The sequence below is a fragment of the Schistocerca cancellata genome, chromosome 3, assembly GCF_023864275.1.
Source record: "Schistocerca cancellata isolate TAMUIC-IGC-003103 chromosome 3, iqSchCanc2.1, whole genome shotgun sequence".
NCBI classification, from domain to species: domain Eukaryota; kingdom Metazoa; phylum Arthropoda; class Insecta; order Orthoptera; family Acrididae; genus Schistocerca; species Schistocerca cancellata.
In genome coordinates this window covers 288,445,779-288,467,570 of record NC_064628.1, presented here as the reverse complement: position 1 = coordinate 288,467,570, position 21,792 = coordinate 288,445,779, and the positions used below count along the sequence as shown (strand labels likewise).

General features: G+C 35.3%; 1 pseudogene; it reads right to left on the bottom strand.

Annotated features, from left to right (window-relative positions):
• Nucleotides 1-21,023: 21,023 nt before the first annotated feature.
• On the bottom strand, nucleotides 21,024-21,141 carry LOC126177752 (5S ribosomal RNA; annotated as a pseudogene).
• Nucleotides 21,142-21,792: the final 651 nt, after the last annotated feature.

Here is a 21,792-nt window from a genome sequence, read left to right as displayed (position 1 = left end):
TTTATGAAATGACGGACGATATCGCGATGGGCTCGCCATTGTCTCCATCATTGGCTTACTCTTTTATGGAGAATTCTGAGAAACATTCATTAAATTCGGCTCCCCTCCGTTCATCCTTATTTTATTGTTTTTTGACGATACATTTAAGGTCCGGCCACACGGAACAGAAGCTCTAGAACAATTCATGGAACACATGAACAGCATACATTCGAACATCCGGTTCACTGTCGAGATGGAGAAGGAAAGAAGGTTGTCATTCTTAGACATTTTAGTACAACAACAGGCGGATGGGCATCTCGGCCACTCTGTGTACTGCAAACCGACACATATCGATTTATATCTTAATGCACGGAGTTTACATCATTCTGTTCTGAAGAGAGCCGTTTTGAACACGTTGGTATATAGAGCAAAAACTGTTTCTTACGAGGACCACTTGAAGTCCGAAATTAATCGTCTGAAGTACGTGTTCCGAAAGAAGGCTATAGTGCACGCGATATAAAGGCAGCGTTCTCCAAGAAAAGGAAACCTGAAAATGTTGCACACTCACAGGATGAAACACGGATTGCGGTTCTTCCTTTAGTTGGCGCTATATCCAGTAAAATAGGAACAGTTCTCGGTAGACGGGGTATAAGACCGATTTTTCATCCTCCTAAGAAAATTAAGGAGATGATGCGCCCTGTTAAGTCTCGGCCTCAGGATCCCTGGAATTTATAATATCTCCTGTGACTGTGGAAGCAATTAGGTAAGTAAGACCATTCCTATCGTTTCCGACTGCTGTGCAGAGCACCAAAGGCATATTACAAATAGAGAACTGGAAAAATCGGTAATTGCGGAGCACAGCCTCACTATGAAACATAAAATACGTTTGATGAAACAAAAGTTTTTTCCCATGCCTCCACATACTGGGAGTCTGTTATGAAGGAGGCTGTTGAAACAAGAATGAGCGAGAAGACCTTTAACCGTGATAGAGGATATTACCTGAGTGGTGCATGGAAACGAGCGCTCGATGCAGAGAAGCAGCGGAATCATTCCTTGCAGAGTTTACATTCTCACGGAAGCGGTGGTTCCACCAGCGCATACATTGACAGTCTGCGACAGCACTACGTAATCGCCGACCAATCACAAGCCCACCAATCACAAGCCATCGAAGGGCTATATAAGCAGTGAAGACAGTCACGCACGCACGCACGCGACGCGCACGCACGCACGCACGCACGCACTCCGCTGCTCGACTCGCTGCGGCTCGCACCGTTTACACCGTCGCTCGCTCGCCACTAGCCCATCGCCATGCCGAGAAGTAGGAATGGAGGAAGAGGCAAGATTGCTGCTGCTGTGGAGCTCCTGCTAAACGCAGTCGGGAGTAACGGTTGCGGCAACAAGAAGAAGAAGCGGAAGCCTGTGGCACAATTACAGTGCTATAAGTGTCAAAAGCTTGGACACATAGCCAAAGAATGCGACGGCGTGGTTGCGTGTGTCAAGTGCGGGAAACCGCACGACACACGCAACTGCACAAAACCGAGAGGTGCTGCAGCGCTGTGCGTAAACTGCGGTGGCTCGCACGCCGCAAACGCGCGCAGCTGCAGTTACTTGAAGACGTGGAAGCAGCGGAAGTCGGCCACCACGCACGGAGAGGTGGTCCAAGAAGAAGAAATGGTGGTCACCCCGCCCCCCTGCCTTAGTAGGGGAAGCGGGCTGCGCCACCAAGACGACGTGGACGCCTTCCGCCAAGCACTGCGGGAGGACGCAATCACCGCGCTCAAATCCGCCATGGCGGAGGAGAGAGCGGCCCTGAGAGCGGAACTCGAAGAGATTCGCGAGGAGCTGTCTCAACTAAGGCACACCGTGCCTCTCGCGTCCTGCACGAAGACGAGCATGGCACCGACCCCCACATGTACGGGGGTAGACGCGGCAACACAAACGACCGCCTCCCTGGCCGACGCGGCAACGCAGGTTGCTAGGGAGGTGGTCATACAGTCGGAGAAGACCACCGACGACAAGGAGACGGCCCCCTCGGAAGCAGTCGTCACTCCTGTCTCTGCGGAAACGCAGACGACACAGGAAGTGCCGATGGAGACCGAGGGAGAAGAAGAAGACGAGCCGTTCGAGTGCCTCCCCCTCCCCAACAACAACTGTGTGAGGGAGGTGCTCACCAAATCGCCGATTCCCTGCGTGACGGAAGCTACCCCCATCATGACCATCCTTACCCTTTCACGGTAGATAACATCCCTCCCCTTCCTCACAAACCTTACGATTTCCACTGGGGGTGCGAACCCTTAAACCAGAAGCTGCGCGGGAGGGCAATCGTCAGCCGTGGAGATCTGGAGCTCATAAACAAGCACCCGATCTTCACGGACGAGGACTGGAAATACATGACTGAGGAAGCAGTCAAGTATATCCGGACACAGACGCCGCCAGTGGATTGGTCCCGCCTGAAGAGAATAGAATTCGGGCAGCCAGGAAGCAGTAAGAAGAAGAAGAAGAAGAAGAACAAGAAGCCGCCGGAACCAGCCGGCAGATAAGCTGCTGCATCCAGAGAAACCAGAGGACAGACCAACACGCGAAGAAAAACCATTCCAAACCGAGAGGACTTCAGGAGAAACAGCTCAAAACAGCTTAAACTCCGCTACCTCGGGCCAAGGCAGGCCCGTCCTTATAGTGAGTGAGTGAGTCAGTGAAGACAGTCAGTTGCTCCTGACGATGACGTTGGAGGCTATCGACGAAAGCTCGAGATTTTATCCCGAATTGACGCGGGAAGAAAACCGAGAATGTTTTACAAATTATGTCACGTTTAATTGAAAATTGTCTTATTTCAACAAACTAGTTAATCTATGATAATATTCTTCTCGGGTATGCAGCCGGATCATAACGTCTTCATGACACAATATTTCTGCGGTCCAACTGGCCGCCATCTTCAGGTGAGAGTGCTGGTGCACGATTTCGCCGGAACTGACTTCCTAGCGCAAGCTGCGGCCTATATAGGGGCCGCATACCAGAGAAGAATATTATCAGTTATTACGCCGGGAAAGCCTTCGTAGTTAATCTATTATTCTCTTTGTTTTAATTGAGTCATGAAAACAATTTTTGGCCGTTTTAACGTAGTCAGAGATTTTTCATACCGTGATGCAACGAAGCGCCATCAGCATTCTATCGCTAGCTATCTCACTACTGAAAGTCGGAGTCTTTAATTTTACACTGTGATAGATTACCAAACATAATGACAACCAGCATTGACTGTTGGCCTGTAATTTCAATCTTTTAAATGAATGGAAGTATATAAACGAGTTACGAGTTGGTGGTAAGTTCCTATGGGACCAAACTGCTGAGGTCTCTAACTTAAACTAACTTACGCTAAGGACAACACACACATCCATGCCCGAGGGAGGACTCGAATCTCCAATGGGAGGAGCTACTTGAACCGTGGCAAGGCACCTGTGACAACGCAGCTACCCAGCGTGGCTAATGTACAAGGGAATTTTAAAAGAAAATAAGAATTCTAATTAGTATTCAGATATGGAAAGTAAAGAATTTTTGTTCCACTGCTGCTGGAGAGGATCCTTTCGATGTACGCGCTGAAAAATACGATTGTCTTGGAAATTAAACAAATGAATGTCCTCCTCACCATTAGAAAACTACAGTATTTGGAAACTGAAGAAAAAACAGGAAACAGAAAGAAGAAATGAAAAGCTCAAGACTAACGCTTTTTATGCGGAGTAATCAAAAGGACCAAGTTGTAAAGAAAGTAAAGAAACAGAAAACGACGTTATGAAAGACCATATGGGCTAAAAAAAATTTAAGTAACAAAATTCGCTGAGTTCAAAGTTGAAGAAGACCGAGACAAAGCATACATATTTTATAATAACCTATACTCAGATTCATTGTCAAAAGAGGTATGGATCTGACGTCTATCTTGTGGATGGGCTCATGACTAATGTTCTAGTGCTGAGGAAGAAGACAACTGCTTCACCTGTGATATCTTTTCTTGAAAACTTGTGTTTTCGTTTTTTATTGGTGCCAAGTACTTAGCACTTTGCTTATATTGGTGTGATTTTTTGAAAATTCGAAGTTCTTTCTCAAAAATGTTTTCATATATTTTAAGCAGTAAAATATAACTTTTTCCTAGTTTTTGCCATTCATTTAAATGGGAACCCAACTTCACACCATGTCTGAGATAAATTTATGTATTTTTCACTTAATGAGATTATTTTTTTATGCTGAGATGGCTCATTTTAAATTGAAACCAACCTAGAATCATGTTGTTGAATATATAAAAGATCTGAATAGCCTTAATTTTCAAAGTTATTGATCACTGAAAATAATTTACATGAATTAAATGTTAAGATACCTAAACAGCTAAAAAACTGATTAGAATGTGTGACAGACAGCTGAAGTGTCTTCAAACGTAGATTAAAGCTATTCCTTCTTAACTATTCCTTTTATATGATAGAGGATTCCTTAAAAGAAATACATAAAATTGTCACTTAAAGACCCATATATGTCTAGCATGTATCCATAAATATGCTTTTAATTGTGTGCAATCATATTTTCAATAGAAAAATTCCAAACCATAACGTTTATTGTGAATATGAGCTACCGAACATTGAGCTAAATGATTAACTAACTGATGATGTGGTAGATAACATCACAGATGCACCGTTAAGCAGCACACACTATATTCCTGTTAACATATGAGTCTTTATCGCTGACAACAACCTGATTTGACCATGTTCTGTGCCACCCCATTTGACTTGCTGACTCTGTTGGCAAATGGTTAGCACATTGGACACTCATTTGGTAGGGCGACAGTTCAGATACACATCTGGCCATCCAAATTTAGGTTTTCTTGCGATTTCCCTATCCCACTTAAGGTAAATACTGCGATGGTTCCTTTGGAAAACATGGCCAGTTTCCTTCCCCATTCTTTTCTATCTGAACTTGTGCTCCAGACCTCATTGTCGACAGGGTGTTAAATACTGATCTTCCTTCCTTCTAATAGCAGTTTCTAGACGACCTGCTGCCCTTTTTTCTGGAAGACATGGATTTAGAAAAGCCAATGTGTTTGATAGCAGCATGACAGAGCACCTACACACTTCAGTTTGACTGCTACTAGCACTTTACAGACATATTTTATGAGCTTTTGTTAGGCAGGAGTCAACCAATGGGCTGGCCCCAGGCTCGATAACACCGAGAACTGCGTTTAACTCTTTTGTGACATCATTTCTAGGTATTGGCATACAAGACCCAAACTGACACTGACGCTTTACTACGTTCACCAAACGGTTTACTGATGCCTGTTAATATCATTTGCAGCATTCCATACCCCTCTCACCGTGTCAGACATTGGATGATGCACCGCTCTAATTGGTGTATCGAATCTGGTGGTTACCATGATGCCCATTTAATGAAAACTGCAAACATGGATGCATTCCTGATAAACAGCACCATGAAACCTATTTGATAGAGCCTAATGATAATGAAACGGAGAAACGTTATTCTGAGTGTTGTTTTTTGAACTCAAGCAAACTGTAAGGTTCAACCATTTGAGGTGTTGAATGTCAAGGACAGCAACTACATTGATTATTTACTGTACGACATAGTATTTTCTGTAGCATTTTGCACACGGCGTCCCCTTGCAGCGTTTGTAGTTTTTGTTACCGCAATTGAGGACTGTTCTGTACTAGACAGGGTCAGATACTTTTATAGCAATAACGCAAATACAGGAGCTCGCAGACACTCACGGGATAGAAAGGAAACATTCTCACCAAGTAATGGCTTTTAAACTAAAATTTTTACAGAACCTACTTTTAACTGATGATGAAAAGTAACAAAAGGTCTTCTTTTTTGTAATTCTAATAGAACATCAGTCCAGTTTTGAAAACAAAAAGCGAAATGTTTATAACGTAAATTTACGTCACGATTTAAGTTGCACAACAGGTGGTGGTGACATAAACCTATCACACAATTATACTGAGAACCATACAGGTCATAAACGAACGTCATTTGTATCTTTACTTGCGAATGAAGTTCTTAAGTTGTTTCACCCTGATATACACTGAATGGCCAAAAGTCACTGGCACACATGTGCGTTATCTGTTGCTGAAACATAGGAGTTACATTTTTCTCTGTACAGTCCTGATGAAATTGGGGTCCTGGTTACGCGGTATGAAATCGGCAGCGACTGACACAACAATAGACCATTGATCGCCCTGCATGTTTCTGCAGAGGCGAGGTGATGCGATTTCCGTTCATGAAACGCTCATTGTTGTCCTTTGCGGTGGTTTGTGTAAGTTAAAATACTGACTTTGCCATAGTGGAGATCCACCCTAGACACTGTTAACCTCGAAAAAGCAAATTCTTGTGTAATCTGTGATACACTATGACCACGCAACTTCACCGTCACGCTAAGTTCAAATTCATTTTTTTCGCGACGAGCAGCCATGTTCACCAAACACCACTTGCTGGAACGATGTTTCCCTTCTCTTAATTAGTCCATTAACACTAGTTACAAGTTCTGTACAGGTTAAGAGCTTGGCACACAGAAGAAGCTTCTGGTTGGCTACTGTGAAATGTGACAAGCCCTTGTGTAACACCCAAGCCTGCTGTAATGCTGTAAGAAATACAGCCAGAGACGAACATCAAACATCGTCTGTGCTTGCAGTGTAGACCATCAATAGAATGGAAGCTGGCCCAAACATGCAAGAATGAATAGTAGACAGCTGCAGTCGATCTGGATGCAACTTTATGCCTCTCTAGAGACCACAGTGACATGATGACAAAGGAGGGCGTGTCTGAGATCAGAGGCTGTGTATTTGCTGCTTGCTACGACTATGTTAACGCCACCAGCTGAGGGAGCGAGAATATAGTCTCGCTGTCTGAGTCGCTGGCTATAGCACTTCTCTGTAAGAGACTTCAGCTACCACGTTTACGCATGCGCCATCGCCGCCTCTACCTTCTAGCCGCAACATTCAGGCGCCATACAGAGTATATCTTCAAATGGGACAACCTGACCCGTGACTTTCGGCCACTTAGTTCAGTAATCTGTGGAGTGAAAAATTTGTTCAGTTGTCTCTGAAACAGATAGTAATTTGAGAAGCTGAAATTTGGAAATAGATGTAAAGCGCAATAAGTAAAATGCTTCTTGCTGTGTAGAGGGCCAGCGGCAGTGATTCCTGACTCAGACGTTACAGCGGGGCCGTTCAAGAGATATCTGCTGCCTCCTTCTCGAATATCTTCAGATGCGGAGCACCCAGACATCTTCTTAGAAAAGGTTAGTACATCCTCGAGCATTCAAAAGAATCAGTGTTAATCATTGACCACTATCTTTATTTCTTCCTTTTTGATCAAATATCTCAAGAGTATATGTGAATGAATGAATATAGAAACTTTGGGTTTTAACTTAGGTGTAGAAACTAAAAGTCTGTTTTGACAGCATTTGTAATTTGCTGGTAGCTATCACTGGGGGGGAGGGGGGCAGCTAGCTTGCTGGTTGGCTTATTAATTCCACAATGAGCACACAGTTGAAACACCTAAAACACAACAGACATTTTTGTTCTTCATCTCTACATGTGCAATTCAGTCACAACTGTGCAGCACGATTTTCGTAGAGAGTACAGCACTACATCTCCTACACTGAAAGAGCCGTACGTAGGTCTCTCATTGCACCATCGGTCCCCAAACCAGTAGTGAATACAGTAACTCCACATGTCATAACAGAAGTATGGGACAATATGACTAACATCTGAGTGTTTTTCATTACATCTGGTGAATGCCATGTTAAACATTGGTGAAAAGTAAATGAAAACTTTGATTGCAAATACTGTTGTGAAAGATGCTCCAAGACTGCATGTACATGTATGTGAAAAATATGTCCTTATAAAATTCTTCCTGGTGTGGATCCCAAACACTTGAGCAATACTCAAGAATAACATCATGTATGAGATCCCTTTTGCAGATCAGTAGGATGTTTTGATAGGTTCTACCTCAGTTCTGGGTTATTAGCTCACTAGAACGTATCTAGAAACTACCAAAACATCCTACTATAATCCATTTTAGGTCTAACTCACTTAATTTCATTTAAATTACTTAGAAAAGTTAATAAAAATGGAATATTTTTATATCACTTTCACCAATTTTCAGGATAATTATTTTTTCATACAAAAGGAGAATATAAGAAAATAAATGAAATGAATTATGGTGAATATAAGAAATCAATTCCTTGCCCAAAATTTTCCTAATACTTTCTACTTGAGTAGCTGTAAGATTCTTATGAACTGTCGATTGTACATGAATTTAGTGTTTTTTACCAACAGTTATAGCACATTCAAATGTAACTTTAATTTTCTGGTGCCTCGATACACATTCTTTACAAAACCAAGAAAATCCATCTTTTCGATACTTACCTGTACGAAATTCATTAATATTCTTTTTCTCTAGACAGTCGCCTCACTGGTTTAGCTGTTTGGTATTGTCCACTTAAAGATTATAAAATTTAATTGGGGAAAAATAAAATTCATTTTTAAAAAGAGCAAAACATTTGCTACCAAACACCTTCCACTCAGTCACTCCTATACACCGAACTTCCAGCCTCTGACCTTCTGTATGTCACCACATCACGGATACTTGCCTCTGAGTTAACTGAGTGCTTCATTATTTTGGGCTGAAACAGACCACCCACTCTTTAGCACAGGTCTTAAACCTGGAAAGGCGAAAAATCGTACAGAAGCCAAGATGGAAAACGTTTCATCAAATGGTTAGCTCTTCTCCAACCACTAACGCTTTTTATGACTTCATGAGATAATGGCCAAAATCCTTCAGTCTACGTGATAGGTTTAGAAGCTTGACAGAGTAAAGAAGCTCTAAGATTGTATATAGGGTGTATCATAATTAATACCGGAAATGCATACCGTTGAAAGTACACGATAATAGAAGCAAGAAAGTCTCAGTAAACATAAGGTCGAAAACGCACACCATAAGAGCTATGAGCAATTTTTCATCTTCGATAGCATGAAGTAATTCTCTTCTACTGCTAGCTAGTTGCTTTCCACATTTTGGGAAGTGGTAGTATGGACGAAAAAAGAAAAAATGTCCAGTAAACATTTGCTCTAAAATAAAAGTCTAGTAAACATTTGCTCTAAAATGCATACCTTAAAGGTTATGAAAAACTGTTCATTAGAAGAGTTGTGTTTCCAAATAGTGAAGATCAGCAGGTGCTCATAGTTCTTAAGGTATGCACTTTAGAGCACATGTTTAATGGACATTTTTTCCTTGTTTTGGTCCACATTACCATTTTCCAAAATATGGAAAGCAAAGACCTTGCAGTAGAAGAGATTTGCTTCACAGTATTGAAGATGAAAAATTGCTCGTAGCTCTTAACGTATGCATTTTCGACCCTATGCTTACTGAGATGTTTTTGCTTCTAGTATCTTGCACTTTCAACTGTATGCATTTACACTATTAATTATGATAACCCTGTATATAGTTTGCATTTGAGTGACAAAGTACATTCTAAAACCACTACTATCATCAGTTTATGTCAGACGTAAATAAATTATTTTCTTCACATTTTCCTATTTTCATTTGAAATGATGAAATGTAAATGACAGTATGAATAGTGAAACCAACTTTAAAAAATAACTAATTTCTATTGAAAGTGAAACATGTTTACTTATTATTTTCAATGGATCGTACATCAGCAACATCTCTGTATGAACTTATGAACTGCTTAGTTTGGCACGAGAGAATGTTTTACATAAGTCATGCTGCGAACAGTGTGAGAGAATGTTTATGTAAATTCAGCCAGAAAGTATTGCGCTAGATCAGTATTATCTTTATCTACAGGTCACACACTGTGAGATAAATAAGATTAGTAAATTCTCAGTGCTGTCCACCAATCTCATGCAACTATTAACCAAAATTGAAAATTCAAAAGGCTAATGTAATCTATATATAAAAGAGCTTTTCAGAAAAATCAGAATTGGATATCATTTTCTAATTGACATACTTTATTTTTCAGTTTTTATTTTCTCTAGCTTTCTGAAAATACTTAAAAATGCTGTTAAGATATCTTCAACTTTTTTAAATTTTGTTTTCATTTATACAGTTAAAAATTTTCAGTGCATATTCTGTGTTGTGCATTGTGAGTTAAATTTTTCTTATCACATATTGTTAAATACACTAACATATATGTAGGAATATTATCATTAAAAGTTGCACAAAGTTTCATAGTTTTTTCTGTGAACTTACAATATTTTTTCTATGAGTCATGTCAATCACATAGGTAGGATGGTTCGTTATGAATTTATATGGAGATGTGACAGTGTCTGATTTGAGTAGTGTATCTTATTTAAAATCTGGAAATTCATTGATGTTTTGAGAAACTATTTTTTGGATTAATATTCCACATTTTCTACAGGAAAATTTCGTTTCTGCCATTTTTCAAGTATATATTCTGTTGATTAATGTGATCGAATAATGAAGATTCAAGTAACTGAATATTTTTACGATTTGTATGCAATGTAACAAATGCAACATACGGCATATCAAATTCTGCAGATCCAGAACTAGAAGACCTAGTAAAAATTACCCTAAATCTTTTTCCCTCCTAATTTGTATATAATATCTAAATTCCACCAGCATTAATAATGAATAAAGTACCTCGTTTTTGTAACTCTTTATTTTTCTGTTATTAAGAATATTTCCTTCCAAGCTTATTTAATCAGTAACAGATGAAGTTAAATCTAACATAGCTGTCGATGAAATAAAAGGATGTTCGATTCTAAATAAAATGTTATTTCATTTCTATATGGTGAAAAAATTAAACAGTTTTACCACATAATAATCGATTAATTTTCTGTTGGATTTTCCATCATATGTTGGATAATCTGATTATGATCCATATGGATTAGCTAAAACATCTGTTACATAAGGACATTAAAGTCAATCAGATTGTCGTTTTCATTGGTCATAGTAATTTTTAAATTTTGAATAGGTTCAAAAATAGGATTATCTACAGGATAATGTAGTTCATAAATTATTGGTCTTCCAAATTCAACTTTTGGTTGAAATGAAGAAATAATGATAGTTTCTCTATGAAAATGATGAGCTTGTTTAACAAAACATTCCATCAGCCAAATTAAAATTTATAATAATTAATTCAAATGTAATAATTATAGGAAATTTTTAGCAAGTCTTCTTACTAGCTTCAATAATTTAATTATTAAATCCTAGCACAATTGCAATATTATCTTCTTTTATAGTCATGTATAATTTGACATCACTCTAAATAACAATTCTATTCAAAATTTTATCTGCTTTAATATGAATACTTAGATTTTTGAATGAATAAGTTTTTCAAAAATTTTTGAACTATGATGGCCTACAGGAATTTCTATTGTATCTCTATCATAATGTAATTTATTATTTTATGATATAAAATTTGGAGTTGAAAAAGTTATTCAGAAACCAATTAAGGAGACATTAGTATGACTATCTAGTGTAGGTACAGTCAATCTTTTTTTGAGCACAGATGACTTTTCCCTCAATCGAAGTAGGAATTACATGTATATTAATAAAAATTTGTGTAAATAAATGAGATGCAGACGCTGTCGGAAGAAAATCGCCAATCAAGACTTAGGTTGCACAAATTGGGAATCAAATATAAGAATCCCAGAAAAGAAAAGAAAAACATACATGACAAACTTTTACAAAATTCTTTATGATGTGCAATCATAGGACCAAATGATTGTGGAAAAACTGCATTATTGATAGATAATTATATTGTAGCTCCAGGATGTTTGAAATGGAATAAGATAATTCATTTGTATGTTTATTCAGAAAGTTTAGATCAACCACAATGACAAGAATTTATAAAAAGATGTGAAAAAATTTAAGATAAACACAATGAAAATTACTACTTTTACTGAAAATAATGAAGAAATTATTCAATTAGCTCAATGTCCAGATAATTTAGTAGTAGTATTTGATGACTTAAATTTTGAAAATCTGGATATAGTTAGAAAATAATTTACTAGAGGAAGATATAAAGAAATATATTGCTTTATTTACCCCCAACCTATTCAAAAATACTAAAACAATACCTCAGAGATAATCTTAATTCTTTAAATATTTTCAAATAAGATGACACAAATTTAAATCATATTTATTATTTGGTGGTGATTTTAAGTTTGATGATTTTAATGAACTGTTGGAATGATCGACATGGATTTCGTACAATAGACATAACTAGAAAACTGAATGAAGGTAAGATCAAAAATAAAATACAGAATTTCATTAAGCATTAAAGTTTTCACTTTTTATTAAATGAGTGCTTAAAAAGATGATATCCCATATATATTAGACCACAGTGATAGCGTTTTACCAGAACATTTAAATGAATTTAAAGAAGATCTTGGCAATTTAAAAAAATCTGAAAAATTAGGAAAAACTAATCAGGGTTTGGCATACATTATAATAATTTTCATGGTCTTTTGATGAAGTTAATTCTTGACCAGATTGATGAGGTTGTGGTTTTTTGAAAGATTTATATTTAAAATACATCATCTAATGAAATTTTATAAACATAATCATTAAACAAGAATGTTGGATATAAACATTAGATATTACAGTTGTCTAATTAATGTTTTTTCGCCTCTAATAAATGTTTGGCAAATACGACCTAGAAGTTGTTAAAAAGCAAAACAAAGGAGAAAGAAGGCTGAAGAATTGAAAGAGCAATTCAAGCTTCAGAAAAAAAACCATGAACAGAAAATGAAAAATTTAGAAAAAGAATCTCAGCCAGTTATTGATGCTATTGGACAAGTAAAACGAGGAATTGTAGCATTAGGTGATAATATTTGAAAGGTATTGAAGAAAATAGAGAAGTTGAAAAACAGATGATTCCATATCGTTGTCTAAAAGAAGATGTAGGAGATATACCAGAAATTAAGTCTTGTGAAAGTAGTCCATAATGTGATTATACATTAAGTGAATCATGAAGAAGGGACCAAAAGTAAAAATAAGACAGCTACTGTTAAAAAAATAATAGATAGTGATGCTAAAAAATGTTACTGAATGAATATTAAAAGTATATTTATTGATCATAGTGAAGATGAATTTTTGGATTGAGAGCAATTGGGATATTGAAATATGTTGGTAAATTGCTGGTTGAATTCAATAGAGACAAATTAGTTATTGGTGAAAAGATGTATGAAGGAATAAATGGATTAATGAATCTTTTAACTGAGAAACAGATTACTATAGATGATATGGGTGAAAAATTTGATGGTGTTGATTTATTTAATCATGCTGATATACTATATCAATCAGGAGCATTAAATTCTGAGAAAGAATTTTTTATGACAATTTCCTAAACTTAATAAAATCAACTATTGATTCTTCAGATCATTCAGAAATAAGTTCACCATAGAAAATGCGGAAAGGTTTCAGAAAAACCCATTGAATATGTTTGGATGGATGATGTATCGCACAGATGTTAGTGATTTCGATAATCCAAAAGGAACTCCATATCTGATTAGATGTTTTAATAATTTACCACTCATATTTTGCAAAAGTGAAACACATGGTAAAGGATTAGTAAACACTTTGGTTAATACATTATCATTTGAAATGCATCTTCCAGGCTATCGATTTTGTGACCAGGGACTCAAATTAGAAGAAAGATTAGCTAGAGGAGATCAAGGAGGTAATCCATTAGATGTCACATAATATGATATTTCTGAAGGAGATAATAAAGAATTAGAAAGAAGACATGAAGCTGATAAAAAACTTCAGTTAGCTGTGAAAGAAAGAATGCAAGCAAGTGATGCCTAAATGGGAGGAAAAAATCTGCAACTGCAGTTAGAGGAATAATGTATGGTAAACGAAAATCATGTATGGGCACTGATGTTGATGTTGCGCCAGCTGAAGCTGGCTTAAGCCTGCAACTTAATGAAAATAGTCAGCAATTGTAAAATGTTTAATCCTTATATATTTTTTATATGAGGGTTGGAACTTAAATAGTGGCAACTATTTATTCACAACCGATACAAAGACATTACGTGTTTGCACCTTTTATTGTCCTTCAAAGTAGTCACCAGCATTGTGCAAAACCCATTTGCCAACGATGTGGAAGGTGTAGATATTGTTAGCAGAGTATATTCTGTTGAAACAAGGAGTAATCATATTTTTCGTAAATATTGATGAAAGGTTAAAAGAACAAATTAAATATCCAATGTGTAGAATTGATATTGAAAGATATAATGTAAAGTTTATTATAAATCGAAATGATGAAGCTTTATTAAGTCCTGAAGATGATGATTATGGTTGGCTTGGCGTTAGATTACACTTATAATATTTTACTATTTCACAAATCTTAGGAGCATGTTCAACAAGAAACAATAAAATCCAAATTTTGTAAATATTGTAATACTGAGAAGTCAGTTGGTAATTTTGCTTCACAGAAATGTACAAAAGATGGATGTAGAACGATATGTAGATAATATGTAACTGAAGATCATGTAAAAAATTACAACAATAATCGACTTCCTTGTGTATGTCGAATAATATTTCTAAATATTGTTATAAAAGTTATTTACAACGAATTACAAGTGAGGACATTCGAAAAAATTACTGTCAATGGAAAATGAAGAAAACCAAGAAACCAATACAGCCACTAAGAAATGTAAAGCTTTTCAAGAGATGAAAAATGTAGATTGCTTCTATCTTAACTATCATACAAATATAAACATAATAAGAAATATAACAAATGTACTTTAGAATATATGAAATATAATAAAGTAAAATCACCTTGTGCTTAGTACATAAATATCTATTAAATAAAGAATCTCAGAAGTCTTAAAAAATTGAAATCTTTTTTTCCACATCTAATAAATCCTCTTCTGTATAAATAAGCCAAATGGGGTGACTTGCAGTTGTTCAAATTAGTGATTATTGTAAAAGAAACAATTTAAAACGATATGGTAAATTAAATAAAGCCAGTCTTGATTAATTAAAACACATCTAGTCACAAATTTTAATCTGCAAAGAGAAAGTCTTTGGAAACAATTACTTTACCATGAAATTAAGAATGATAGTGATGTTTTTGACAGTAAAGAAGATAAAGCGTTGAAAACAATACTTCCACTTTCTAACATCATTTTTGAGAAGCAAAACTAGAGCAAATGAAGATAAACCATTGGAAAAAAAATTACCTTTTCCTACTGATGTGTTTATGAAATAAAATACTAGGACCAACAAAGAAATATTATTTCCTTTTTATACTAATTTATTTGAGAAATCAAGAGTGAGGAGAACAGTTAGAGATTATTTAGTGGATATTGTATTTGAAAATAGATTACAAACTATAAATTTTGAAAATAATGGAAATTCAGTAGAAACTAATTATTTCTTAACTGTGCTAAAACTGTAAATTACGAAAATTGTAGAAGATAATCTAAGAATATGTCATGGACTGAAAATAGCTTTAAGACTCTTTTGTGTGTACCAAATGGAGACAAGCAGAAATATTATGGAATTTCCGTTCCACACATAAAATTATAAAATGAAAGAGAGATAATTAAAAAATTTAAGATTGATAAGCCAAATATTTTATCAAGAATGGATGATTTTCAAGCACACAGATCAGGATAGATATTAAATAGAATCATTGGTTTACAACTAGGAGTTAAAAGAGATATTCCACTGACAGGATTATCTTACATCGAATTATTAGATAAAATAAAAAATAAAAAAGCATGAATTAATGTGATAACTGAAGACCTAAAATGTTTTCTGTGGGCTATGAAATCTGCATTATAGCTTGTAAATAAAAATTTAGAAAATGTTGGTCTTGTTCTTGATCAGAAGTTCGAAAATTTTGAGTTTTTTTGTAGTGGTTGATCATATTCCAAAAATGGAAAATAAAATAAATGTATTTATTAATGCTTATTCACTTGATGAAAAATATCAAGTGTGTCCATTAAAAATTATGAAAAGTAAGAAACAGAAACATGTAAATATCGTTTATTTCAAGGAAGAAAATAATTCACACTATTTTTGTATTAAAAATTTATCTAGGCTTATTTGGAGTCAGATTAATAAACATGACGAAGTATAATTTATTTGTGATATGTGTTTATTCAATTTCACTAATAAAGAAAAAATAGATAATCACACATCAAGCTGTTCAGGTAATAAATCATTAAAAGTAGAAATGCCAGAGATAGTTCCTATGTAAGTTTTAAAAGTTATCAAAATATTACATAAGCTCCATTTGTTATTTATGCTGATTTTGAAAGTTTACTATTAAAGATGGACAACTGTCAACCAAACCCAGAAAATTCATATACAATGAAATACCAAAAACATGAACCAAGTGGATTCTGTTATTATATTAAATATGTAAATGGACGCTAGAAAAGTCCTGTTGTTTATGGAGAACCAAATTGTAATTAAACATTTATTGAATAAATAAAAAAGTTTTGAAGAAATTACAAGAATTTATTCTGAAATTGAAATAATGAAACCTTTAACTCCTGAAGAACAGTCAAGATATATAAGATCGAAAAAATGTACATTGTATAACTATAATTATTCACCAAAAATAATAAGATTAGTCATCATTTGACTGGAAGTAATATAAATCCATCCTGTAACAAATGTAATTTACACTTAAAACATCATAGTTTTGTGCCAGTTTATTTATATAATTTATCAGGACTTGATTCGCATCTGTTTGTGAAAGTACTCAGTTATGATATGAAAGAAATATATTAAATACCAAACAATGAAAACAGATATATTAGTTTTGGTAATAAGGCAGACAATTTGAAAATGAGATTTACTGACTCATTTAAATTGATATCCTCTTCACTTGATGAACTTTCATCAAATTTTAAGACTAATCAAATGAAAAACGTTAGAAAATTTTTTACAGAAGAATTTTTTTGATGTAGTTATCAGAAATGGTGTATATTCATATGATTACATGGTTTGTTGGAAAAAAATTGATGAGAAATTGAAAAATTATCAGCAAAGGAATTATTTTCAGAATACTAGATGACTGTGAAATAATTGATGAAGATTATAACCATGCTAAAATAGTTTGGAAAAAAATTAATATTAAAAATCTAGATCAATATCATGATCTGTATCTTATAACTGATGTTGTGTTATTAGCTGATGTATTTGAAAATTTTATAAAAACTTGTATAAAATCATATGATTTAGATTCATCTTGGTATTTTACTGCACCAGGATTATCTTGGGATGCAATGTCCAAAATGACAAAGGAACCACTTGATTTATTACACGATTATGATGTGATTGTAATGGTTGAAAAGAGTATAAGAGGAGGATCAGCACATTGTTGTAAAAGGCATGTTGATTTTGATATTAAAAGATTTCAGATTATCTAGCATATTTAGATATGAATAATTTATGTGGTTATGCTATGAGTCAGTATTTACCTTATGGAGAATTTGAGTGGGGTAATCCAGATTGTTTTGATAGTACAAAAATAAGAGAAATTTCAGATAATGATAAAATTAGATATATTTTCTAAGTAGATTTATAATATCCAAAAGAATTACATGATTTACATAAAGATTTACCTGTCACATCTGAAAATAAAATTGTGCCTGGAACTAAAGAAACCAAATTGTTGACTACTCTGAATGATAAAAATAAATATGTAGTTCGGTTTAGGAGTCTTGAGCAGTATTTATCATTAGGAATGAAATTAAAATTTAATCAGTCCAATTGGTTGAGGAAATATATAGATTTATATACAGAAATGAGCACTAAATTAAAAACGATTTCGAAAAAGATTTCTATAAACTGATGAATAATATGCTCTTTGGCAAGACAATGGAAAATGTTAGAAATAGAGTTGAAATAAAATTAGTTTCAGAGGGAGAAAAATGTAATAAATTAATAGCAAAGCGAAACTTTAAAGCAAGAACTATACTTAATGAAAATCTTGCTGCTGTTCACATGAATAAGACAAAAATTATATTTAATAAAGTGATCTATGTTGCTATGAGCATAAATGATTTCTTTAAAGAACTGTTATACGATTTTCACTATAGAATACGAAAGTGAAATATGGAGAAAATATTGAGTTGTGTTATCAAGATATGAACAGTTATAACTATAATGAACAAACTGAAGATTTTTATGAAGATACGAAAACGATGATCGATAAATTTGATACTAGTGATTATCCTGAAAATAATATTTATTGTGTTCTATGAGTTAACAAGAAAATTGTATGAAAAATAAAAGATAAATGTATTGGAAAAATAACAGAAGAATTTTTGCTTGTCAGCAAAAATGTATGTTTAGAAAATTGGTGCTAAAATAGAGAAAACTCTGAAGGAGTTAAGAAATCTGTGGTCAAAAATAGAATAAGCTTGTGAAATTATAAAAATTGTTTGTTCAACAACAGAGAAAACAGTACAGAAGAATTAATATGAATTGAAGTGAAAACCACCAAATACACACAGTTGAAATAAACAAGAAAGTGTTGAGCCCTCATGATGGCAAAAGATATGTTTTGGAAAATAAAATACATCCATTACCATACAGACATTACATAGTTGAAACTTAAGTCACTTTACAAATTATAAAAAAAATCTAAATAAAAATTTTTCTATATAAATGGAGATTCTAATGAAGAAGCTCAACAACATAAGTGTTTCGAAAGTGATTAAGAAACTAAGTGTGTTAGGGATTTATGTTTTATATAATGTCACTGGTTGTGAATCTCTATGTACTAGATATGGAGAAAAAAATTATATTGAGGTTAACAATGAGTTTAAGATTATTTTAAAGGATAGATATTCTAAATTAATTACTGATTGGAATTTTCAATTAACTGAAAATGAAAAAATGAAAATAAAGGAATGAAGAAACTTAAAAATAGAAATAATGAATTTCATGATACTGAAATTTGATTGCAAGTACAAATTTTAACATGGTGTTTTTGATCCATTTAGATCTAATTGGGAGTTATCAAAAAATCTAAAATAATGATAGATACTGTATCTGATTGCATGTTCAATTTTTTTTATTTTCGCCACAATTCATTTTATTTATTTTCTTACATTCATATTTTATTTAAAAAAATATTGAACTTTGTTTTATTACATTCACCTTTTATAAAAAAAATACTAAATTTTATTTTCTTACATTCACCTTTTGTATGAAAAAAATTATTATTTTGATAATTGGTTAAAGTGATACAAAAAATATCCATTTTTATTGATTTTTCTATGTAATTTAAATGAAATTAAATGAGCTAGACCGGAAAAGTGGATTATAGTAGGATGTTTTGGTAGGTTCTAGATAAGTTCTAGTGAGCTAGTGAGCTAGAACTGAGCTACAACCTACCAAAACATCCTACTCAGATGAATGAAACATTCCGAAAATTGTCCCAATAAACAGAGGTCAACCATTCACATTCAGCTCTACAATCCTCACATGATCATTCCAGTGTGTGATCTTTCTTGTAATGAAATTTAGAATGTCAGGCTGGCAATACGTACCTATAATATTTATGGGTAATTTGATGTTGCAGAAAATGTGATGTTGTGTGATATGACTCGAAACTGAATGGGCGACACATTTTGTGTCGGAATGTGTCGTGATCGTGTGCTAGATCGTGGCTGGCGCATAAAAGGACAGAGAAAGTGTGCGTGTCCTAATCGGTGTCCTAAGCACCCCCTTAAAAGGAAGCATTGCGTTTCCTGTTCCCTAGTTAGCTAAAAGTAGAAAACAGAGATTCCAGAATATGTTGACATCAAGTTTGTGGCGTTAGCTCAGTGTTGGAAGTTCAGTATGGAAGTTCTAGCTAGGAAGGGAAGTTAGAATGATGAAGTACGTAGTACTATGATGTGCTTTTAATTCACATGTAATATTAGCGCTGTGACTGTGGCGAAATGTAGTGGCTCGCAATGCTCCATGGAAATTAAACGTTTGTGGCATCCCTGAAAGACAGGGGATCATTAAGTAGAATTAGAGAATCATCTATCATCATTACAGTCATGATGGGTGTAATCAATCTATGACCGTACGAGATCTTGCATGAGAGGGACACACTCATTACAAGATGCAAGGTGAGTGGGCAAAGATGTTGTGACATGTGCTTGATGTATAGCACAGCTCCCATATGAACTCTTAGGCTGTAACACTCAGGCCACATCATAACCTTTGGAATGGAATGTCGGGTGGAGATATTTCTCACGGCACCTGTTGAAGGTAGGGCTTCAAGTGTGACTATTAAGGGGGTTGTGTCTAGAACAGAAGACAGTGATTAAACGAACAGTGACTTTAGATAGAACAGAGTGCTGATTTCCAGAACAGTGACTCTGCTGATGTGTTTATCCGAAGAAGTGAAAATGATAGTGATGATTTACACAGGACAGATTATATGTAGACTAATGAGCAGTGATACAGTGCATGTTTTGACACTGAACGCTATGCACGTTGACTTTGTGAGTTATTACACAGAGGTCAGACACCAAGGAAGAAGATATCACCACTTCAGCAGTTTTTGTGTGTGGCCAGCCATGTGCGATGCAACTTTCGAGAGAGTGGAACGCAGGAATGCAGTTGAGAAGGCAACGACATGGCAGCTTTTTATGCAGCACACATCCACATGGAAGCCAAAGCACCACCTGTGGGTGGACACCTTCGCTGCTCAGCTGGGACCTCCCATGACACTTCAGGAGAATGCTACCTGAGCTCACCATAAATTTTCTGGTAAGCAGATTGTTACTTCCGTTGCAGCAAAGCAGAAGGCACCATATTGGTGCAGAGCAATTGTTAATGTACTGCATCTTCAGGCCACGAGTGGCCTACCAGGATCATTCGACCGCCGTGTCATCCTCAGAGGAGGATGCGGATAGGAGGGGGGTGGGGTCAGCTCACTGCTCTCCCGGTCGTTATGATAGTATTCTTGACCGAAGCCGCTATTGTTCGGGTGAGTAGCTCCTCACTTGGCATCACGAGGCTGAGTGCAACCCGAAAAATGGCAACAGCACATGGTGGCCTGGATGGTCACCCATCCAAGTGCCGACCACGCCCGACAGCGCTTAACTTTAGTGATCTCACGGGAACAGGTGTATCCACTGCGGCAAGGCCGTTGCTGAATTGTTAATGTAGCATAGGAAATAGTATGTAATATACAGTGGCTCATATAATTATTCAGGCAGACATGATGTATTTCCCTTTGCGTTAGTGATTTCAGTAATAATAAAGCACTGGTATAAAGTAAATACAAGTTCCTGTAAGAACTATAAAAATTAAATGTTTATTGTACTTCTATACAACACTGCAAATACAAACATAAGAATTAACAGACACAATCAGAAAAGAAACCAATAATGCACAGAATTATTTGGACACCTTTCTTACTATTTATATTCCAAAAGTTCAATATTTGGTAGGCATTCCTTTCAACTTAATTATTTCTCTGAGACCTGGAATGCTCTCCACTAATTTCTGGGTGTACTTAGGAGATATTTTTTGCCGCTTTTCTTGCAGTCTATTTTCAACTGTCCTTTAGATGCGATTGGTGGTTTCCTTATTTCGTTATCAGGGTTTGTCCCAAAAATTCTCAGTCACATTCAAGTCTGGTGATCAAAGGGGCGGATGAAGCACCATTTGACAGTTAAGCAATAACCTCATCTGTGCGTTCCAAGCTGTATGTTTCAGGTCTTTATCGCCATAAAACTCAAAATGTTCCCCAATCCCCATGTTTTCGGCGTTCTTATGCAAACTGTCCCACAGTATTCTGAA